This window comes from Nelumbo nucifera, chromosome 5 (assembly GCF_055504915.1).
Source record: "Nelumbo nucifera cultivar China Antique chromosome 5, China Antique-T2T, whole genome shotgun sequence".
In the NCBI taxonomy this organism is placed as follows: domain Eukaryota; kingdom Viridiplantae; phylum Streptophyta; class Magnoliopsida; order Proteales; family Nelumbonaceae; genus Nelumbo; species Nelumbo nucifera.
The window spans coordinates 81,308,499-81,333,828 of NC_142653.1; the positions used below are offsets into that span (position 1 = coordinate 81,308,499).

Sequence of the window (25,330 nt, forward strand, 5' to 3'; positions counted from 1 at the left end):
ACATGCTTCATCCTTCATAGGTCAGACTTATAGGCCATCGGCTTCATCAACCTTCAGATACAATTAGCCCTCATCTACAAAAGCTTAATTACCTTGTTGCCCTCGACCCATCCTTGGTAGCAACAATTGGCGCCGTCTGTGGGAAAGACTACTAAGACTTCCCCGAAGTAAACACTTGATCAACAACTAAGCTTCCAACATAATGGTTGATAACTAGGATAACATTCAGAATGCTCAGAACCTAGTCACCATGGACCAATTTAGGATGGTCCTCAATAGACTTGACAACATCACCCAAAGATTGGACGAGGTGGGGTGCCTGGGAGGAGGCTGACCACAGGGAAACCGCCTTGCTGGGTGCCTGGGGAACCACAATGGACGCTCTACCCATGCTCCGTTGGTCCAACGCCCCGTCGGACCTAAGAAGGCCAACTCCTCAGTGTCCAATAGCTACAACTGATGTGCTAGCAAGCCGTCAAAGACATCCTGCCTCCCCAGCCGATGGGGGGAGATCTAGCAGGGTCCCGTGACAACCATCGAGACCATGAAGTATACTATCGAGTTGAAATTCCTCGGGAGAAAGGCAGGCACTCTGGCCACTACAGTCGTCCTCCGAAGGCCGGAGGCCGATGCCACACCTCTCCCACACCTGTTTTGGACCTCCGCGACCTCCTCAATGATCACCGGGCCCAAAGGAACCAAGAAGTACTAGCATCAGAGAACTTTGGGAACTAGTCCAACCCGTTCCATGTACGAGAAGACAAGGACGAGGCCCAAGCTCCCAACGACAAAAGGATTATCGACCTCCAGGCAAGTCAAGGAAGGTTGAGGTGATGCCTCCGCCAATAAGAATCCCTCACCCAACAAAATGGACACCTTCATTGATTGCATCACCTTGGAACCTCTCCCACCTCATTTCAAAGCTCCTACACTGGAGATGTATGATGGAACCACTAATCCAAACGATCACCTAGAAAGCTTCTAAGTGCTCATGATCCTCTATGGATATTCCGACACCTTGACGTGCCGGGCTTTCCAAGCGACTTTCAAGGAGGTAGCACACTGATGGTTCTTTGGGCTCCCACCTCTGTTCATCAACTCCTAGGAGTAGTTTTCCGACCTCTTCCTCGCTCACTTCATCAGCAGCCAATGGTGCTAGAAGATCGTCGTCTCTATCATGTCGATCAAGCAGAAGTGCAGAGAGAGCCTTCGAGCTTACATCGATCATTCCAAGAAGGAAGAGCTTGAAATCCAAGATCTCAACCCCTCGATATCTATGCACACTGCAATCAACGGCTTTTGGCCTAGACCTCTCAAGTGCTCCATCACTAAAACACCACCCAAGAACAAGGCAAAATTTTTTAAGAAGGCAGAGAAGTGCATCGCCATGGAAGAGATCGAGGCCAACAAGCGTCTCCAAGAGAATGAGGCTGACCCCAACCAGGGGGCATCAGAGAAGAAGAGAAAGGACTGATGCTGCCGCGACCACAACAACAACAAGGATTCCAACAAGAAACTGCCGACCCTGTCCTTCAACAAATACACACCACTCAACTCCACCCGAACGCAAATTCTCATGGAAATAGGGAAGGAGGATTACATGAAGTGGCCAAAAAAGATGAAGAGGAACCCTAAGAGGGGTAATCCAAAGAAATATTGCAAATACCATCGCGGCACCGGCCATGATACCAAGGATTGCTATGACCTCAAAGATGAGATCAAGTCCTTCATCTGCCGTGATCACTTAAAGGAGTACGTGGGAGAAGAAAGCACATTTATGAAAGTACTTTTATGAAAGTACTTTTAGGAAAGCACTTTATGTACTTTCATAAAAGTGTTTTCATGTAAAAGTACTTTCCTAAAATTTTTTTTGTAAAAGTACTTTTATAAATGTGCTTTCTTAAAAGTGCTTTCCTAAAAGTACTTTCATAAAATTACTTTTACAATAGTGCTTTTATAAAAGGGTATAATTGGTATTCTAAAAATTTACCAAGGACAATTATGGGAGAACAAATTTGAATAAGTGCTCGAGTTTATTATCCAAACATGAATAAGTACTTAATGGTGTGGTCCCCGCCCAAATAAGCACTCTCAAACATGGCCTTAAATGCTTATATGGACAACTTTTATTAATGATTGCTAAAGGTGATCTAACATAAATTTTAACGGAAGATGAGTTTTAGACAATAAAACTCATTGATATGGGGCTCTAGAAAGGTTTTGAAATGTCATGGAGAGTTTAAGAGAAATGCCAAAAAATCATGATGAGTTTTAGATGATATCCTAGAAAGAAAAACATTATTTGTTATTATTGGAATATTAATATGAATTTTGATGTTTTTTTCTATTTTTTGTTGTGATATTATTATTTGTACAATAATAATAATAATAATGTATGAAACTTGTTAGTGTATGAAACTTGTTATTATTATTATTATTATTATTATTATTATTATTATTATTATTATTATTATTATTATTATTAAACTAGCTAATGTATGAAACTTGTTGTATGGACAAACACATGTTTATGCCCTTGTGCAATACTCTTGAGGAAATGTTACCCTAAAAATAGTCGAGATGTTATAGTGGAGCAACAATTAGCGATTTTCCTTCACACTATTGGGCACAATGAGAGGAATCAAATAATGCAAGAACGGTTCTAACATTGTAGTGAAACATTTCAATAATGTACCGATGATTGTGGTTAAACTTTCATTGTCCATCATAGGGCCTCCTAACTTCAATATTGTTCAACTATGCATGAGGTACAATACAAAATACTAGCCTAAGGTAACCTATATAAACTATGATTTATTATTTAACAAAATAAATGGGTATATGAAATTGGATGTTTATTTTATAGAATCACATAGAAGCCATTGATGGAACATACATTTCTACATGGGTCCCTACTAATAAGCTAACATTATACCGTCAGAGAAAGGGGCCTCGCACACAAAATGTAATGACCATATGTTGCTTCAACATGCGATTTACATTTGTCCTTGTTAGAGGGAAGGGAACTGCTCTTGACCATTGCATATTTGTAGAGGCCATATACAATCAGAAATACAATTTCCTGCATCCACCTCTTGGTATGTAAAAAAAGTATAGCCTAATGCATGAGGCTTCCACCAATGTGGAATCTAGAAAGGCATAGATGTACACCCCTACACATATAGGGAGGCTATTTCCAAGATTTAAACCCTCACCACCCAAGTCACACTAAAGCAATCCAACCTCTAGTATGTATGTCTATATAAATAATTGAGCTATATTATGTGGACACATGTTTAAAACTAATTCATAATTTGAATGCTCAAGTATTATGTTGTGGACTCTGCTAGCCTAACATGACTAGATATATGACACCATATCGTAATACACAATATCATTTGCTTGATTTTTAAAGGGATGGGCGACCTATAACTAAAGAAGAATATTTCAAGAATGCTCATGTTTCACTAAGAAATGTCATCGAGCAATGTGATAAAAGCTTGATTCTTGATATTGAAAAGTATGCCATGCTATTCAATGAAGACACAACAGTTGATAGTTGTGGCTTTCATGGTAATATACAACTTCATTAGAGACAACTAGAATACAAACTCTCTGTTTCAGGAGTTTGAGTTTGAAAATTATGAAGAGTTTCGGTCACAACTTTGTTTTGAAACTAGTGTGGAAGATTTCAACGAGATTCTAGTTTCTAGTGTGACTTAGTAATAGAAGATGCAGATTTCAACCTAATGAACAACTCCACATGATATAACCCCTAACTAACGAACATAATCTCATTCTATGTATTTTTATGGACTATGCTTTTTTGAGATGTGCTTCATTGACTATACTTTGCTACTATTGGGTCATGTAATTTATTGGACGAAGATAAGAAGACTCGTGAGAGTCCCGGTTTGAAAGTCATCTGTACCTATACCAATCTGTATAGGAAGTCCCTTTCCTTTCTGGATTAGGAAACTTTGTTTTAGAAAGTCTTGGGGAGCAAGGAACCCCTCCGCCGTATGTATATAAATACCATAAGGTTCAATGGAAAGGGGGGGGGGGGGGTTTGGAGCTTCCTTTGTTTTTCACATGGTATCAGAGCCATAACAAATGGGAGCAAGAGATCCGTGTTCTACGATCTAGAGATCAGTAGCGGTAACGAAGTTGCTGAGAGCAACACCGCATTCGCTTGGCGCCGATAGAGTCCAGACTTTGCACTCCAGTTTCCAGATCGGCATCGTCTTCTCTCCCCAACTCTTTCAGCAGGCTCCGGCTGGTCAGGATCTTCACCAGGTACCCAAAATCGTACGTGCTGTTAAACGTCACCCAACTTACCAAATCATTGCAGATGAGTCCCGACGACATCATCAACTCGGTGAATCGGCTCGAATTGATTCCCTTCTCCTTGTTCTTCTCAAAATCCATCCCTTGTTGCCTCAAAGTCGCAAAAGTTGAATTCACAAATGTACCGGTTACCGGTGCCCAGATCCGGAAGGTTACCGTCAGTGTCGGAGAAGGTGAGGCCGACCTGGATAGGATTCAAGTAAGATTGCAACATGGACGCAGCCATGGCTACGCAATTCTCTGCAACTCTCCCTTGCGCTCGCTCTCTTTCTTGAATCCATCAAAGAATTGGTTCGCTGCTCAACACATGAAATCCCTCTCGAAATGGCTCAGGAAATACGGGCTTCGATACGATGACCTCTATGACCCGATGTACGATCTGGACATCAAAGAAGCTTTGGCTCGCCTTCCTCGTGAGATTCAAGTAGTCCATGTTAGCTTTTAGGACGAGGTAATGGTCAAATGGCTTCCGGTGGTAAAAATTCACGTTTCTGCTGGGGAATTCTGTATCCATGGAGGTAAAGGGGTACTGATCGATTACACCCTGGATCAACTCGAATTCGGCTTCAAGGTTGTCGGACCAAACTTCCCGTATTACGATGGGCTTCGAATTTGAATTGGGGTCAACGCAAGACATGATCGTTGATGCCTGTAGATCCTTGAAGTAAAGTAAATATCTCTGGTTGTTCCAGATCGAAGATCATGTAATCTTCGGTGTTGTAGTGAGCTTTGAAGGTTGGAATTCTGAGGGTTTGTTGACGATTCAGAGGATAATCAAAGACTGTCATGACTCTTACTGTTTCTTCTCGATATTATTGTTGACAAGTCTTGTTGATCGGTTACCATGATTGCCAACAATGAAAGGAACGGTGAGAACTCAAGTAAGTCGGAATGGTGGGGAGGCAGACCCCGCGGTACGTCGACCGGGCATGGAGCAGGTCGAGGAAAAGGGGGTGGACCCTCTGGCGGACGTGACCGAGGTTCAGCAAAAACTCATGCTGCTCAGTCATTGACAGGGTGTGAGGTGGATGCTAATGCAGCCGTAATTGACAAAGACAGGACCGGACTAAACGGGCTCAATAACGAGCAATGGCAGACTCTTGTAAGCATGCTTGATGCTTACAAAACCAGGACTAATGAAAAACTCTCTGGTAAGACTTACTCGACTGAATGGATTGTTGACTCTGGGGTGTCACATCACATGACAGGGAATTTAAATGTGCTCGTCAACACCTATGATATTGCACCTTGTCCTGTTAGGTTACCCAACGCACACCAAGATTGTGAAAGAAGACACCATTGAACTTGGAAATAATTTTAAGTTGTTGCACGTATTATATGTCCCAAAACTCAATTGTAATTTGTTGTCAGTAGGTAGGTTACTTCGTGACACAGATTATATTGTGACGTTTACTAATAAGTTGTGTGTGATACAGGACCGCATCTCAAGGACTCTGATTGGTGCGGGTGAATAGTTTAACGGGGTCTATGTCTTCAAGGGTGTGACACCGGTTCATGCTTACAAGACAGATGGAATTGGGTCATGCGATTTGTGGCATTGGAGATTAGGACACCCTTCTTATCAAACGGTTAGCTCACTTCTTAATCTCAATAACAGTAAGAACAAGACTTGTGATGTTTGTTTGAAGGCAAAACAAACTAGAGATGTTTTTATTCAAAGCAGCAATAAGGCGACTGATTGTTTTGCATTAATTCATTTTGACCTATGGAGTGCTTATAAAGTACTTGCATCTTGTGGTGCGATATATTTTCTGACAATTATTGATGATTATTCTCGAGCGGTTTGGATTTATTTGCTGGCTGAAAAAAGTGAAGTTGATAGAGCATTCAAAAATTTATGTGTCATGATTGAACGACAATTTAATAAGAAGGTTAAGATGGTAAGAAGTGATAATGGAACAAAGTTTAAATCCTTGAAGCCATATTTTGACGAGCAAGGAATTTTATTTCAAACTTCCTGCATTGGGACACCTCATGGTCATGCGGAGATAAAGCATTGCCATGTTTTGAATGTAGCAAGAGCACTCAGGTTTCAAGCACATCTTCCGATCAATTTTTGGGGTGAGTGTGTTTTGACCACAGGATACTTGATTAATCGAACACCTTTGACCCTTCTTGGTAGTAAAACACCTTACGAGATGCTATTTGGACAAAATCCTTCTTACAAACATCTTAGAGTTTTTGGTTGCTTATGTTTCTCGCATACTAGGGACCATGACAAGTTTGCTGCTAGGAGTAGGAAATGTGTCTTTGTTGGGTACCCTTTTGGGAAAAAGGGGTATAAATTGTACGACCTTGAGTCTGGTGATTACTTCGTCTCACGAGATGTGGTGTTTAGTGAGGCCGAGTTTCCCTTTGCCACTCCAGAACATCAATCCTCTATAACCAGTCCTCCTGTAGCCAAAGAAAATATTGGGTTGCCTTGGGCCACTCCTCCTGACATGGTATCTGAGACACTTCATATAGAAGTCAGGGGGAACGACACGATCGATGAAGAAGGACATCCGAACATGGGTAATGATGAGGAGGCAGGTCCCATTGATGAGACAAGGAGCCATACATATTACAGAGATAATGAAACTCCAGCTGCTCCTCAGTCCACCATGGAGGCATTAGGTTGCGGACATCGAGAAAAGCGGACCCCCAGCTATTTACAGGACTTTGTCACACACTTAGCTCATCGCTTAGACCCCTCCGTTGTTTCTCCTGCATCATCTCAATCCTCAGGTACTCCTTATCCCATAACTCATTATATGATGTATGATAATTTTTTTTGTGAAACACAGACATTTCTTGGCAATTGTTACTGCAGGCCAAGAACCTACTCGTTTCTCTAAGGCAATGACTGATGCTCGGTGGCATGAGGCTATGCACCAAGAGATATAAGCTTTGGAAGACAATGGGACATGGACCTTGGAAGACCTCCCACCTGGAAAAAAGGCAATCGGGTGTAAATGGGTCTACAAAATCAAGTACAACTCTGATGGATCCATTGAAATATTTAAAGCACGGTTAGTAGTCCTGGGCAACACTCAAGTTGAAGGTCTTGATTACAATGAGACCTTTGCCCCTGTGGCTAAAATGGTTACAATTCGAACCTTCTTAGTAGTTGTTGCGGCCCAACATTGGGAATTGCATCAGATGGATGTCCATAATGCTTTTCTGCATGGTGATCTTCATGAGGAGGTCTATATGAAACCTCCTCCAGGTTTTTCGGCCTCCGGAATTAGAAAGGTATGCAAACTCTAGAAATCGTTGTATGGTCTATGGCAAGCCCCCCGGAACTGGTTCTCTAAGTTAGGTGCTGCCTTGAAAACTTTTGAGTTTGAACAGTCCTATTTCAATTATTCCTTATTTACATATTGCAAGGATGGGGTTGTCTTGCACGTCCTGGTTTATGTTGATGACTTAATCGTTGGTGGGAATAACCCGAAGTTCATATGCAAATTTAAACAGTATATGAACCGGTGTTTTCTTATGAAGGACTTGGGTGTTCTTAAAGATTTTTTGGGCATCAAAGTGACTCGTGGATCATCGGGGATATTTCTTTGCCAAAGAAAATATGCACTTGATATTATTACAGAAGCTGGCTTGTTGGGATCCAAACCTGCTCACCTTCCTATTACTCAGAATCATAAGCTTGCCCTTGCCGACGGCAAGCTCCTGGATGAGCCGGAACGGTATCAACGTCTTGTGGGCCGTTTGACTTATTTAACCATTACACGGTTGGAGCTCAGTTATTGTGTCCATGTCCTATCTCAATTTATGCAGAGTCCTCGAGTTGATCATTGGGATGCGGCCTTACATGTGGTTCGTTATCTGAAAGGACATCCTGGTCAAGGATTATTTTTGCGCTCTGATAGTGATCTGCAATTATATGCCTACTGTGATTCCGGCTGGGCGAGTTTCCCTCTCACTCGTCGCTCTCTTACTGGGTATTTTATCATGTTCAGACATTCCCCCATCTCTTGGAAAACCAAGAAACAACATATTGTCTCTCATTCCTCTGCCGAGGCTGAATACCGGTCAATGGCTACTACCAGTTGTGAGCTGAAGTGGCTAAAAGGCCTGCTATCATCTTTGGGTATCTCTCATCCTCAACCTATACGCCTGTTTTGTGATAATCAGGCTGCTCTGCACATTGCTGCGAACCCTGTTTTCCATGAGCGGACCAAACATATTGAAGTTGATTGTCATTTCATTCACAATGAGCTCTGAACTGGCACTATTGCACTTGCCTATGTCCGTACCAATGAACAACTTGCCGATATTTTCACCAAGGCCCCCGGGCAACAACAGTTTGATTCCTTCCTTCCCAAGTTGGGCAGTCGCAATCCTCATGCACCACCTTGAGGGGGAGTATTGGACGAAGATAAGAAGACTCACGAGAGTCCCGATTTGAAAGTCATCTGTACCTATACCAATCTGTATAGGAAGTCTCTGATCTGTATAGGAAGTCTCTTTCCTTTCTGGATTAGGAAAATTTGTTTTAGAAAGTCTTGGGGAGCAAGGAACCCCTCCGTCGTATGTATATAAATACCATAAGGTTCAATGGAAAGGGGGGGGGGGGTTGGAGCTTACTTTGTTTTTCACATAGTTTTTGGTTGGATAATGTATATTTTTGTTATTTTTTCCAATATATTTTTCCTTCATTATTTAATTTTGCATGAATTGTCCAACTCAAACTATATTTTTGGTGATTTTTTGCGTTGGATAATATTTTTTTAGTTATTTTCCTAAGATATTGTTGATTTTTTTTTATTTTTTAGTGTTAATTATGTAAATCAAACATTATTTTTGTAAAATTACTTTTTGAAAGTAATTTTGTAAAAATAATTTTTTGAAAGTACTACAATATTATTTTTGTTATTAGTATTATTGTTATTGTTATTGTTGTTGTTGTTGTTATTATTATTATTATTATTATTTACAAGAAATTATTTTTTGTATTTTATTACATTAAATAAATTATTTAATAGTACCATGTGCATGACAAGTGGACGGATGTGTGTTGTAAGGGTTATAGATGCCATTTTCATTGAAATGGTTCAATATAGTATTCATAAAATAACATTTATATGCATTTGTTGATTTGGGGTTATAATTGTCATTTCTGTAAAAATAAGTACTTATTGGTTAAGTGGCCCATAGAACATTGTATCCCAAATAAGTACTTGAAATAAGTGTAAGTGGTTTGGGAAAAGGACCCTCCCAAACACTAATAAGTCCTTATTCAAATCTATATCTATATATTAAAAGAAAATGTATCAAACTAGCACTTTCCTGCTTTTTGGTTTTTTTTTTCTCAAAGGCACTTATTTTTTTGTATCTCAAGTAAGTACTTAAAACAAGTGTAAGTGGTTTAGGAAAGGACCCCCCAAACACTAATAAGTCCTTATTTAAATCTATATCTATATATTAAAAGAGAATGTGTCAAACTAGCACCTTTTTGCTTTTTGTTTTTTTCTTTTTTTTTTCTCGAAAGCACTTATCTTTTTTCTTTGTTTCTTTTTTGAGTTTTGCTAATTTTAAAATAGAACAAAATATCTCAAGTGGCCAGTCACCTTTAATACTTTTAACTCTCCTCATTAGCTCACCATTAACTCTCTCTTTCAATAACTTAAGTCGTTAATTCTCTCTCCTCTACATTATTCCATTAAATTGCATTAAATTCATCAACTTTATCTATATCCATTTCAATTTAACTATAATTTTATATACATTAAATATATTTAAACTAAATTGTAATTATTAAGATTAATTATAATGGAGATATTCCATGATATATTATTAGACTAAATAAAAGATGGTTAATTTTTTTTAAATTAATTAATCAAGTGTTTTGCATTTCAGAATAATGTTATTTACTTCACCCAACAAATAAAATCAATGTTCTAAAAAAGTAAAATTTGACTTGGAGGCTGAATAGTTTTTGCCTTTAGGTCATAGGTCAGCAATTCAACTATCCAAGTAAGTTGGCGAGTCAAAATGTGACACACCATCCATCTATATATATGGAATATAAGGTCTATTTATTTTTAATTTTTTATAAATAAAAGAGATAAAATTGAAATTTGAGGTTAACAATTGGGTTTCTTTTTGTATAGTGGGGCTGCAAAGATCACAAAAAAAAGTTGCCAACTAAATTTTTGGGAAATAGGAATTTAGGAAAACTCGAAATTTTTCAAGAAAAGCAATTTTGTTTTCTTGGTGACTCGTTGCTCAATGGAGATAAGATTCTTGGGGTCCGGGGACCAAGGTACGGTGCAGGAAAGTATTAGTCACCCCACATGCTCCCGATTAAATTGGCCTCTACTTCACCAATTTCCAAGAAAAATTTAATAACTTTGGGCCTTAAAAATTAACACACATTATGCTAGCAAGATAAAGATAAAAAATGCAATTCTAACTATTCAATTTAACCATTAGGCAAAAATCCCAAACTACGAAAGTAAAGACAATACTAAACAAAGAGAAATGACTAAATAATTAATTACGACAGGTGAGGTATGACTTTTGAATAAATTTGCAAAGATTAAGATTGATTAATAATTTCCAGAAGAAGAATGTTTGATGGTGAGGATTTTGATAAACCATCTATGGTATACCTAGTGAAGATTATTCTAGCAAATAAAAAAAAGCAAGTTCATAAAATGTACCTAGTGAAGATCATACTTATGATGGTGCAATAATCATGAAAACTAAGTACTAGATTAAAGAAGAGAGATTATTCTAGCAAATTAAAAAAAAAAAAGAAAAGCAAGATGATGAACTAAAATGTACCTAGTGAAGATCATACTTATGATGGTGCAATAATCATGAAAACTAAGTACTACCTAGGTATTCTATGGGAAGGAATATGCTTCGGATTATGTGCAATTATCCAAGAAACATCCCTATCATCTAAATGGTGTATGCTGTGGTGATGGAAATCGAGCTAAGTGAATAACTATTATTAGACACATAGGTTAAATCATGCTAAGGAAATGATAAAATTCAAGGGTTAACTACTGATGTGTATGGTTCCAGGTGAAATAGACCTAGTATGAATTATTAATTAGATGTGTGCAAATAGTACTACTGATTGAAATGACAAATGAATGAACCATGAAGAGGTAAAACTGTAAAAGAACGTAAGTGGGTGATTTGGATTAGTATGATGCTGTCCACAAAAAAATGAGAAAATCAATTCCAACACAATATAAGACTCTAGATTGTTAATAAAAGAAATCAAAAGTCAATGTCCTAAATGCAATGTGTCCATCCAAATGTACATGAATCATGCAATGTTCTAAGTGGCACTGATTAATTCTCACAAAGATCTAATACCCCTAAATGAAAATGAAAAAACTAAAATCTAATGAACCTAAGTGCCCCTTTGAAAGAAATGTCGAGTGATTAGTCAATCTATGACGGTTCTGCTTAGGCTCAGTTTGGAAGGAGTGTAAATACAAATATGTAGAGTGCAAAATCTTATATTTTGTATGTATTTATGTTGTACATATTTGTATTTATACTCCTTCCAAACTGAGCCTTAAGTTAAAAAAATGTTAACAAATAAACAAACATACCAATGAACTAATAGACTAACCGAATGATAAAACTTCATATACTAATGATGCACGTTCACAAGAAACTTGAAACCTTAACAACAAAATTCAGATGGCTTGCTGGCCAATCCCACTCAACTACTTAAAAGGAGAAATAAATAAAAAGAAATGAACAGAAATTATGTTGCTAGGGTTGCTAATTATGGGTGTACCTTTCGGAAGAATTTAATTAGCTGAAATTGCCTTGCTCTCCACCGATTCATTCTCCTATGATAGATTATAATTTTTCTTGATCATTCATGGGCTGCACTTGGGTTTGATATGTAACCAAAGTGTTGATAAACATGCTGGATGACTGTAAATTTTCTGCTACAATATATCGACATCAAGAGTGTTTGATAACCTCTACATTGGATGTAAGCATGACCTAAGGGTTTTTTTGACTTCAGACTGATGTGGAGGGACTTTAAGGATGTGGGTAAAATGAATGGGGGAGCTATTGGACATGAAGGGGGCCGGGAATTCTTTAGGCTAATGGGGTAGAGTGTTCTCCCTAAGCTAGAATGTGTCTTTTAGTGTGAGAAAGGGGGAGGGGGTATTTATAGATTTTTGAGAAACGAATAGAGGGATGAGATCGGGAGAAAAATGAGATAAAAGGCTAAGGTTTAAAGGGTTATTGGAGGGAGATCGATTGAGGGAAGGGGCAGTTAAGACGATTTTGGTAGAGATCCTTTCAATCAATTTAGACAATAAGTGGAAAATTTCACCAATTTACCTGAATTAGACATTCCAAGTTTAGGTGATTGGCTTAATTGATTGGAGGCTCCTTAGCTAGTTAGATTTTAAATTTTAAGATGGTTCTGGAGGCTGGGAGAAGGAATTGCTTGTGGGATGCCCTATGTTCGAAGTTGTAATGAAGAGGATTCTAAATAGAAGGCCCAAATCGAGTCTAGCTTCGAGTCTCAAGATAGAGGGGTTAACGATGCCGCAGTTGGACAATCTTGGTACCATTGGACTTGAAGTTTCAAGATCTATCCATCTATAAGGTTGGATTTCAAATTTCACGTGGCATAGGGTTCAAGATAAAAAATGATCTTGATCAGACGATTGGAATCAGTTCCGGCTTTGGGTCTTGAGATGAAAGGGTAACTGGTGTCAAATTTGGGTGATCTTGGTGTTGTTGGATTTGGATTTTTGGGATCTATGTACCCGTGGTTTTGGATTTTTTATTTAACATGAAATGAAATTTAGAATCAAAATGACTCTGATAGGACGATCGGAATTGGTTCCGGCTTCGGTTCTTAGGATGAAGGGATAAACAGTGTCGGATTTGGGTAATCTTGGTGTGGTTAGATTTAGATTTTTGGGATCTAAGTAACTATGGTTTTAGATTTTTGATTTGACATGAAATGAGGTTCATGATCAAAATGACTCTGATCAGATGATCGAAATCAATTTTGGCTTCGGGTCTTAGGATGAAAGGGTAAATGGTGTCAGATTCACGTGATCTTGGTGTCATTAGATTTGAATTTTTGGGATCTACGTACCTATGGTTTTTTATTTCTAATTTGAGGTGAAATAAGGTTCAGGGTCAAAATGAATTCGATCGAACAATTGGAATCAGTTCTAGTTTTGGGTCTTAGGATGAAGGGGTAAACGGTGTCAGATTTGGTGATCTTAGTATTGTTGGATTTGGATATTTGGGATCTATATACCTCTGGTTTTGAATTTCTGATTTGATGTGAAATGAGGTTCAGGATCAAAATGATCCCGATCGGACAATTGGAATTGATTCTGTCTTCGGGTGTTAAGATGAAGGGGTAAATGATGTCGGATTTAGGTTATCTTTGTCTCATTGGATTTGGCTCTACAAACTTATGGTGTTAGATTTCTGAAGTTTACACTTTTGTGAAATTCCAAAACACCCCCGAATCGGCTGAGAGGTTAGCTGAAGCATGCTTGATCAAAGATGAACTTAAAGGTCACCCATGGTGGGTCAAGAGGGTCGAGAGGCATACCTTGTTATAAATCCTAGAGTTCTACCTTGATGTTTAAGTTAATGACAAGATTTGAGTCAATCTATCCTAGGAAAAGCATGATTTGCTGAATTTCTTGTAGGAGATCAAGAGACATATCTTTTTGCATCTAAGTCACAGATGGGCTCAAGATTGGACCAATCCAAGTCATGACTTTCCTATTCTACATCCTGATAGGCTTCGTGTTGCATCTCTAAACTCAAGTCATCAGTCACTCCCAAGTTAGGCTGGTTAGGGTCATGGTAAACTTGCTCTTGATGTTGCCTACCTTCTAGTTCTATGCCAATGATGGGGTCATGGTAAACTTGCTCATGGTAAACCCAAGTGCGGCGGGCACTTGGGGGGCAGGGCCCTCGCCCAGAAGGCACTCCGACAGGGATATTATTGGCCAACAATGAAGACAGACGCTATTGAGCTCATTAGAAAATGTGACAAATGCTAGAGACATGCCAATATTCACTACCAACCCGCTACCGACCTCATGTAACTCACCAGCCCGTGGCCCTTTGCATAGTGGGGCATCGATCTACTCGGGCCATTCCCACCAGCAACAGGTGGAAGGAAGTTCTTAGTAGTAGCAGTGGACTGCTATACCAAGTGGGTAGAAGCCGAACCCCTCGTAACGATCACAGCCCGAAATGTTCAAAACTTCTTTTGGAACAACATCGTGTGCCACTTCGGATTACCTCGGGTATAGATTTTCGACAACGGCAAGCAGTTCAAGGACATCAAATTTCAAGACTGGTGCTAAGACATGGGAATCCGACAGAATTTTACATCAGTCGCACACCCCCAAGAAACGGTCAGGCAGAAGTCACGAACAGAGCCATCCTCCGCGGATTAAAGGCACGGTTGGATCGAGCTAAAGGATTGTGGACAGATGAACAACCTAGTGTTCTATGGGCATACCGGACCACAAAAGAAGACCGCCACGGGAGAAACACCCTTCAATCTCACCTACGGCACCGAAGCAGTGATCCCCGCAGAGATCAAAGTACCTACGCTGTGACTAGAAGCATACAGTGACCAAACAAACGAAGATGAGCAACGTACCAACCTCGATCTACTTGACGAAGTAAGGGACCTCGCGTACATCAGGACCGCAGCCTACCAGCAGAGAGTAGCTCGGTACTATAACGCCAGGGTCAAGAGGCAGAACCTTCGCGTTGGCGACCTGGTCCTTCGTAAAGTTATGGTGCCCGAGCCCGGCGCTGTCAAGCTTGGGTCCAACTGGGAAGGTCCCTATCGAGTGAAGCGAGTGCTCGGGAAGGAATGTATGAACTCGAGACCCTCGAAGGGAAACAAGTACCTTGGGAATGGAATATTGTCAACCTAAGACAATACTATTTGTAAGAATTGAGTAGGCCATGAGCCACTCCCAAAACCTAAGGGCCAGAATACCGAGCTAATATGACTTCGGCACAACAGGACCCAGTCACCTCTATGGCATGGGCAGACTCCGAGAATAGGCCACGAGCCACTCCTTCAGCCTAAGGGCTGAAACGCCGAGCTAACGAGGAAACCTTGACAGCATACAAAGCAAAGTTGCCCCATCAGCATGAATTAAGTACTTGCAATGCCTAAGGTATAGGCGGCTCGGGCACGAACCTTACGACAAATAGCCCGCCCTGCCATGCAAAGAGTTGGACCCGTTAAGGATAACAAACGGCAACCTACCTCGGGTGCAGACAGGTCGGGCAAGCGCCATACTATATCCCTCACCCTGGCGTACACCAGGCTACCCCTACTAAACAGTTCAGGGCCACGATGGCCATTAAGGAACACCCACTTTGGAAGTTCAACTCCATAGGTTAACAACTTGGGGTGAGATAACCATTTCGACAAAAATGAATTGCGCAAACTTTTGACAAAAAGAAAAGGCTCTTCATTGCAGAAGATTCATTACACAAATTCCACTAAGAACGTCTTGATTACAAGAAAGAAAAAGGGAGAAGATTAAGTTTACAAATACAGGGAGCAAACTACTTCAGAAGTTCGTTGCCTCTGTTAGGAACCTCCTCGGGAGCAGTAACTAGGCCAACATCCTCTGCCTCATCTTTGGCACCCTCATCTTCAGAATCTGGATCATCTTTTGACTGACGCATGATGTCGTCAGTGATCCGTGAAGTAGTGACGGCACTCGTATCCAAGTCGGGGTAGAGGTGCCTGATTAGCCACCGACTGAGCTTGAAGCCCTTGCGGTAGGCCTCGGTCATCATGTCGTTAAACCTTGAAGATTTGACATAATCGATGACAGCTTGAGTCTTGGCCTCCTTGAGAGCACCCTCGAAGATCGCGGCCTTCTCTCTTATATCCTCTTGGAGGAACTCCACCCCGTGCTCCAGTTTCCCCTTTGCCTCCTTAAGGCCTTGCATCTCGAGCTTTAGGGCATCCCACTCAGCCTTGAGGCTGTTCACCTCAAGCCCTAAGGCCTCTTCACCGACCTTGAGCCCGTTTACCTCAGCCCTCAACTTATCTTTGTCTTGGGCCAGCTCCCCCTTCTCTGCCATTAACACCTTGATGAAGCTCTTTTGAGTCGAGGCGTCACTCTCCAGGCAGTGGACCTGACAGCGAGCTGCCCTCAACTTAGTATGGGCTGCGCGAGATGACTTCTCAGCCTCTAGAGCCCGCCTCAGGTGCCGATTTGATTGAAGGGTCAAGGCGCGAAAGGCGGTGTTCACTTGCGAAAGGGAAACCGGTCAAGAAGGAAATCGAAAAAAAAAAGAAGAAGAGAAAAAAGAAGGGGGAGAAAAGAGACTCACCACCATAGTATGGGTGGCAGCTCGGGCACCAAGCTGACCAGGAGTGAGATCAGCCCACTCGCTGACCTCCCCCGGGTATGTAGCCAGCTTGCTCTTCTCCAGGCTGCACTGGGGTTTCAGGACAGTTTGACTCCCCTGGCCCTCCGAGCTAGACGCTGTCATCTCAATGTCGTGAGTGGAACTCTCAAAGGCCTCGGCGGCAGCTTCGGCAGGATGAGCCCCGGCAGCAGCCCCTACAGCACAAGCCTCAGCAATGCTCTCAGCAGCAGGTTTAGTGGGCTTGGTAGCAGGATTGGTGGGCCTAACGGCAGGTTCCGCTATCACCTCGGGCCCCTGAGGCACTACCCTTCCTTCCAAGTCGATGACAGGCTCTGCTACCACCTCGGGCCCCGGAGCCGAAGTCTACAGAGGTTGGGCCTCGGCTGAAGCTTGCGGGGACTCAACACGTGCCTTCTTAGCTACGCGTTTCTTTCTCTTCATCTGGCGGAAGAGCTTCTGGTTATCTATTCTCTCCGTCTCCATGGGACCTGCAGCAAGACACGACATTAGCAATCCGAAGTAAACATACGTGCAAAAGGCCGAAGTAAAGCAAAACCTACCCGAGCTCAAGCCGGCATGAACGAGCCTCTCTTCGGATGTTAAGTCTTTATAATTTAGCCCAAGCTGAGCCAGCATCTGGAGTGCCTTCTTGGTCTTCCCATCTAAGATGACACCGGGGTCTTGAACAGCCACCCTCAAGTCAGTAGGGAAGGGCCACCCCGTGCTGCTTCGAACTACAAAGTAGTCCTGCTTCCAGGCCGGGACTTTACTCGGGAGTCTGTGCATGAGCTTGAACCTCGGGCGGGGAGACAGGTAGTAAGACCGTCGGTGCCCGGGGAGAGTGCCCGAAGCATTCTTCTTTATGGCCAAAATGGTGCTAAGGATGTCCAGGTCAATAGGAAGAGAATGGTTGAAGCAGAGAGAAATGGTCCCAACTATATTCCGTATGGAATTCGGGTGAAGTTGGTCCAAGGTTATGTTGAAGTGCACCAGCACCTCAGAAATTAAGTGGTGGAGAGGAAGTCGGAGCCCGGCTACTAATTGTTCCCTGAAGACCACGATCTCATCAGGACCGTGCTCCCATGGGAAACTGCCGGTAAGAAGACTGTAAGAGTACTCCCCAGGAAGATGGAACTTCTGTATGAGGTCCTGGAGTCTCTCCACAGTCATGGTAGAAGGGCCGAACTGATCTGGCACCCGACCTCGGTGGGAAGTGGATGCCAGATGACCCGAAGCCACCCGTACATCAGAAGGCTGGGCGGCAGAAGGGACACCCCGAGCTGAGGTACCCACCTCGGGCTCATCGATAAGGCTGTCTACGCTAGACGACATAGCGGACTGAAGGGAAAGTAACAAATTAGAAGGGAAAAGGAAGCTCGGGAGGACTCACCAAAGAAATGCAACCGGACTGGGAGAACATGACGAACAGGAAGACCCGAGCTAGGAGACCCCTGGCGCGAGCTCAAACGCCAACGACGAAAGCTTAAGAAAATGGCCAAGGGACCCCCTATTTATAGTGACAGCTGCGGGTTCATCGAGGCGAAAACGATTTAGCGCGTTTTTGACGTCCGCGAAGTCCAAGTCGCGTGAAGTCCGTGCGTGATCTAGACACGACTCGAATCTTTTTTTGGTCGAACCGGGCGCTAGACCGATCTAGCTAGATGGAGCACGTGACAAAGCGGCATAAATACCGATGCCAAATCCACCCGGCGCGTCATGACCTCCCCGCACTGGGTCATCGCCGCCAGCACAGGGAGTGGAGGGCAATTGATGGTGGGTAATTTGGCCCGACCTCGCAGCACGGGTACACGTGGGCGTGACCTTGCTCAAACAGTGACTCAGCGTGACAGCGCAACTGACACAACCACAACTCGGGGGGAGGGTCTCACCGAGTTGAGCTCAACAACTAGGCGGATAAACTACTCGCTAGAGGCCGTCCGGCCTGCATCTCCTCCCCGGGGTTAAAACACTTCGGGGTGCCTCGTGGTCGGGGTACCCTGACCTTTTCCGATACCCGAGCTCCTCCCGAAGGACTTTGGGCCATTCCCCGACGGGAGCTCACTGACCCACCTCTAGGCACCCTGGGGTGAAAACACTTCGGGCCAGACAGCTCGGCATAGCTTGCCACAGGCAACTCGCTGCCTATGGGATAGCCCGACACAGGGTAACTCGCGAAAGGGTAGTTCGGTGTACCACCGAAAGATCTCCTGCCCGACCACCGTACCCAACAAATCTGGGGACAGCAACCATGTCCCCCGTCAGACGTCGTCGTGGCTGCCACCTTTAGAAGGTGTCTTACACCTGACAGGCACGTACCCTGCGACGACGGCCCCGCGCGTGCCACCTCAGCCTTGCCTGTAACGGCTGTGGCAGACTGATAGTGGCGGTTATACCTGCCCTGTCAGAATTCAGAGGGCCTGATGCGACGAGATTTTGTTATAAGGGGCTTATTCTCAAGGAACAAGGTATCTTCGAATCACTAGCGCAATCTGCACTCTTAACCTTCGTCTTCCCTTTGCTTCTCACACAGAATACTGACTTGACCATCGGAGACTTCCCACCAGGCAAACCCCCCTCGGGAATTCTTCTTCTTCCCCCTCGTTTCCGGTACCTCTTAGGAGCCACGTGAGTGCCAGCTAGGAGTGACCGGTTCGCGCGATATCATTTGGCACCGTCTGTGGGAAACACTTTGAAAAAGCCTTTCTCCCAACTTTCACATCTCTTTACTCCCCAGAAACTCAACACTCATGGCTTCCTCTAGCAACATCGGATGAAGGACAGAGGTGGATGACTCCAGAGAGCAACCCCAGCTTCCTACTGTCTGCATTGAATAGTTCACCATCCCCCTCTCGGTGGACGAAATCCCCAGCTTGAATGTGCCTCTTGTAGTGGCACCCATCATCGTGCCGCCCCCTGCTACAGTCGGAGCGACCTTCACTGAACCTTCAGTCGTGCCCCCAACGGCCAGCCCGAACCAACTGGAGGACTTGATGCAGTGCATGCGGGCCATGTAGGCCCAAATGCAACAGTTCCAATAATTTCAGATCTATCAACAACATGTGCTGCACCAGGTCTCCCAGTATCAGTATCAGTAGCAGTTTCCCCAGTTACCTCAACCTCAGCTTCAACAATCGCAGCTTACCCCTCAGCACCCAGTCTCGCACGGAGGTGGATGACTCCAGAGAGCAACCCCAGCTTCCTACTGTCTGCATTGAACAGTTCACCATCCCTCTCTCGGCAGACGAAATCCCCAGCTTGAATGTGCCTCTTGTAGTGGCACCCGTCGTCGTGCCGCCCCCTGCTACAGTCGGAGCGACCTTCACCGAACCTTCGGTCGTGCCTCCAATGGCCAGCCCGAATCAACTAGAGGATTTGATGCAGTGCATGCGGGCTATGCAGGCCCAAATGCAACAGTTCCAACAATTTCAGATCTATCAACAACATGTGTTGCACCTGGTCTCCCAGTATCAGTATCAGTAGCAGTTTCCCCAGTTACCTCAACCTCAGCTTCAGCAATCGCAGCTTACCCCTCAGCACCCAGTCTCGCACGGAGGTGGATGACTCTAGAGAGCAACCCCAGCTTCCTACTGTCTGCATTGAACAGTTCACCATCCCCCTCTCGGTGGACGAAATATCCAGCTTGAATGTGCCTCTTGTAGTAGCACCCGTCGTCGTGCTACCCCCTGCTACAGTCGGAGCGACCTTCACCGAACCTTCAGTCGTGCCCCCAATGGCCAGCCCGAACCAACTGGAGGATTTGATGCAGTGCATGCGGGCCATGCAGGCCCAAATGCAACAGTTCCAACAATTTTAGATCTATCAACAACATGTGCTGCACCAGGTCTCCCAGTATCAGTATCAGTAGCAGTTTCCCCAGTTACCTCAACCTCAGCTTCAGCAATCGCAGCTTACCCCTCAGCACCCAGTCTTGCACGGAGGTGGATGACTCCAGATAGCAACCCTAGCTTCCTACTGTCTGCATTGAACAGTTCACCATCCCCCTCTTGGCGGACGAAATATCCAGCATGAATGTGCCTCTTGTAGTGGCACCCGTCGTCGTGCCGCCCCCGGCTACAGTCGGAGCGACCTTCACCAAACCTTTGGTCGTGCCCCCAACGGCCAGCCCGAACCAACTGGAGGACTTGATGCAGTGCATGTAGGCCATGCAGGCCCAAATGCAACAGTTCCAACAATTTCAGATCTATCAACAACATGTGCTGCACCAGGTCTCCCAGTATCAGTATCAGTAGTAGTTTCCCCAGTTACCTCAACCTCAGCTTCAGCAATCGCAACTTACCCCTCAGCACCCAGTCTCGTAGGGAGCTAGGTCTCGCTGTCAGGAGGAGCACCCATCTCGCCAAGGAGAGGCCCCATAGAACCCTCCAAGGAGCCAGGTCTCCTCCCGCGGTAGACAAGAAAGATCGGCCGCTCCGACCTCGCCACGGGCAATCAGGTCGGGAGGACCTCAGCTCGCTAGGCCCATGTCGCCTCAGCCCTCAAGGCCTGGTACCCCGTTCCTAGAAAACCAATTCGAAATCCTAGCCGCAGGCTCCAAGCAGGAGCCCTCTGTCCGTAGCCATCACCAACGGCCTGAGTTGCTTCCTGCACACACCATTCCTGATAGTACAGAAGTGAGCAGCATGAATGCCGAGCCCGCCAAGAAGCAGAGATGCCACCGCCGAGCTCACCGGTCTGTCACCCACGACCTACCCGAGCTCGGAGGCAAAGAAGAGGTAAGCTCGGGCGAAGTTAAGGCATCCATCCTTCAGTTCAATCCCCCTATCTCCCGAGCTCCTGGCAGTCCCAATGCCTAAATATTTCAAGCTCCCTCTTCTTGATAAGTACGACGGGTCGTTCGACCTAAATGATCACATAGATGCCTTCCAGTCACAAATGCACCTAGCAAGAGCAAGCGAGTCGTGCATGTGCGTGGCCTTCTCCACCACTTTTAGAGGAGTAGCCCGCACATGGTACCGGAACCTGGCGCCCAGATCAATAAGAAGTTGGGCACAGTTCGCGCAGGCTTTCACGTTCCACTTTCTTACCAGTAAGCGGTGCCCGCGAACTGAAGAGAGTCTCCTCAGCATAGTGCAAAGAGAGTGAGAGTCCATCTGGGGCTACATCAAGTGGTTCAATGACGTTTGTATGCAGATACCGCGCCTAGACCCTGACGTGGGCCTTGCAGCAGCCAAGAAAGGCGTGAGGCATAAGGAGTTCAAGTGGCACATGGTCGTCAACCAACCAACGACCATAACCGAATTCCTTAAGCTCGCAGACAGGTTCATAGCCACCGAGGAAGAGATCAACCAGAAGGGCGAAGGAGCACTCAAAAAGAGGAAAAGGGAAGGAGAGCCTTCCAGTCAAGGGGACAGCCGAAAGAAAAAAGATGTAGCTCGAGGGGCAAAGCCAGGTCAGTCATTTCGAGCTCCTGCAGCGGACCGAACTGATTACACCCCACTGAATGTGAAGCGGGCCGAAATCCTGATGGCAATCAAGGACGCTCCGTATGTGAAGTGGCCACCCCGTTTGAGGGGAAATCCCAATGAGAGAAATAAGAATCTATATTGTAGCTTTCACAAAGATCACGGTCATAGTACCGAAAATTGTAAAAATCTCCACAACGAGATTGAAGAACTCATCCGTCGTGGATATTTAAGGAACTTTGTACAAAACAACAATAATACTAATAAAGCAGGCCGGCAAGGGGAGCACGGTAAGGATGCTCCCGAGTCCAGGAGCAGGCCGGCCGAGTAGTCACAGAGGCAGCCTCCGGAAGAGAGGCCGGTCCGGGGCACCATCCACGTTATAGTGGGAGGTTCGATCGTCGTGGGTTGCACTTCAGCAGTAGCTCGGACGTCAGTTTGTGAAGCCGCCCAGGAAGAACGGAATCCTTCGAAGCGGCCGAGGACAGAAGAGCCAATTTTCTTCACAAAAGATGACGCACGAGGGGTCCACTACCCCCATGATGACGCACTCGTGATAAAGTTGAGGATCAATGACTTTGAGGTCAGGCGCGTACTCATTGACTCGGGCAGCTCGGCAGATATCCTCTTCAAGGCTGCGTTCGACCAGCTTCAGTTGCAGAAAAGTGACTTGAAACCTACAGACACTCTTTTGGTGGGCTTCAGCGGAGAAGAAGTCCGGCCCCTTGGGAAATTAACAGTACCTGTGGAAGTTGGCACATGGCCCTACGTAGTTAGACTCAGCCACGACTTCCTGGTGGTCGCGACCCCCTCTCCATACAATGCCATAATAGGTCGGCCGATCACCCATATCCTACGGGCAGTGGTCTCCACTTACCATTTGACAATGAAGTTCCCTATAGAATTCGGTATGGGGGTAGCACGGGGCAACCAGCTCGAGTCTCGCAGGTACTATGTCGCCGCCCTGAAGGGGAAGACCAAGGTGGCCGACGACCTCGAACTGGAGCGGCCTATGGAGCAAGGCAAAGAACGAGCCATGCCCACGAAGGAAACAGTCACAGTTCCGACCTCGGCAGCAGATCCAGCTCGGACGCTTGGAGCGGCCTATGGAGCAAGGCGAAGAATGAGCCGTGCCCATGGAGGAAACAGTCACAGTTCCGACCTCGGCAGTAGATCCAGCTCGGATGCTTCAGATCGGTGCTTCCGTCCAAGAGTCTCTACGATCCGAACTGATAAGTTTCTTACTTCAAAATTTGGATATTTTTGCATGGTCCGCGGTAGAGATGCCCGGTATAGACCCCGACTTCATTACTCACAAGTTGAATACTGATCCTGTAGTTAGGCCCGTAAGACAGAAGAAATGCAACCTAGCTCCAGAGCGATGGAAAGCGGTTGGCGAGGAGGTCGAGAAGCTCCTCGCAGCTGACTTCATAAGAGAAGTCCATTACCCGAGCTGGGTAGCCAACCCCGTCCGGGTAAAGAAGGCCAACGGCAAGTGGCGCATGTGCGTCAACTACACCGACCTAAACCAAGCTTGCCCAAAAGACTGCTTCCCGCTCCCCAGAATTGGCTGCCTGGTGGACGCGACCGCAGGGCACGAGTTGCTAAGTTTCTTGGACGCCTATTTGGGCTACAACCAAATCAAGATGGACCCGGCGGACGAAGAAAAGACTGCCTTCATCATGGAATTCGGTCTATACTGTTACAAGGATATGCCCTTCGGATTGAAAAACGGAGGGGCAACCTTTCAAAGGCTTGTAAATAAGTTGTTTGCGCCATTAATTGGCAGAAAAGTAGAATGCTATGTAGACAACTTGGTTGTCAAAACTCAATTCTCACATGAATTAATACAAGACTTGCATTCTGTTTTTGAAATTTTGCGTAAGTTTAATATGAGACTGAACCCAAACAAGTGTGTGTTCAGTGTGATCTTGGGCAAATTCTTAGGATACACCGTTAACCGGCGCGACATTGAAGTCAACCCAGATAAGATTAAGGCCATCTTAGAAATGAGACCGCCCCGGAAGTTGAAGGAGGTTCAGAGGTTGAATGGCCGCATAGCCGCCCTGAGCCGCTTCATGTCCAAATCGGCGGACCACTGTCTACCGTTCTTTAAGGCGATCAAGAGCAAAGGGTTCGAATGGACCCAAGACTGTCAGCTCGCATTTGACGATCTCAAGAAATACCTCGCTAGTGTGCCGATCTTAACCCGGCCCGAAGAGGGCGAAATTTTAGAACTATACCTCTCGACAAGCGACGAAGTGGTCAGTTCGGTACTAGTAAAAGAAGTAGATCAGGTTCAACGACCAATCTATTATGTTAGTAATGTATTGTAGGGGGCAGAGACGAGATACCCGGATATAGAAAAGCTAGCATATGCACTGGTAATTGCAGCACGGAAGCTCCGCCCATACTTCCAAGCTCATACTGTTATCGTCCTCACCGACAAACCTTTGAGGCAAGTCTTACTTAAGCCCGAGGTCTCTGGTTGGCTGACGAAGTGAGCCATTGAGCTCAGCGAGTATGACCTCCAGTACAAGCCGCGAACTGCCATTAGGGCCCAAGCCTTAGCAGATTTCATCGTCGAGTGCACATTCGGCTCCGAAGTCCCCAGGCCGGTTGAGCACAAGGCTCCCAGCTCAGGTGAGCCCGATGCTCCCAAGCCGATCGGGTCCGAACCCTGTGAGGTAGCAGCCAGTGTGGCATCTCTCCTAGTTCGGCCAAATGCGAGCTGGGATGAAGAGCCCTAGATCCTTCGCGTAGATGGCTCCTCAAACCAACAGGGCAATGGAGCCGGAATAGTTCTGCACGGCCCAAGTGGCACGAAACTGGAATACGCGCTACGCTTCAAGTTCGCGGCATCTAACAACGAAGCGGAGTACGAGGTGCTGATAGCCGGACTAGCTCTAGCTAGAGAAGTAAAAGCCAAGCACATCGTTATCTGTAGTGACTCCCAGCTCGTGGTCAACCAGGTCATTGGTGAGTACGAAGCTCGCGAGCCAACCATGATTGCCTACTTAACCAAAGTCAGGGAGGCCCTGCTCAACTTCCAGTCACACTTCATCAGACAAATCCCAAGGTCGGAGAACGCTAAGGCCAACGCCCTGTCCAGACTAGCCTGCGCCAGCGACATCACCATGAGAACCGTGTAC

At 44.9% G+C, this 25,330-nt stretch overlaps 1 pseudogene; it reads right to left on the bottom strand.

Annotated features, from left to right (window-relative positions):
- Positions 1–970: 970 nt before the first annotated feature.
- On the bottom strand, positions 971–5,141 carry LOC148791933 (putative CCR4-associated factor 1 homolog 9 pseudogene; annotated as a pseudogene).
- Positions 5,142–25,330: the final 20,189 nt, after the last annotated feature.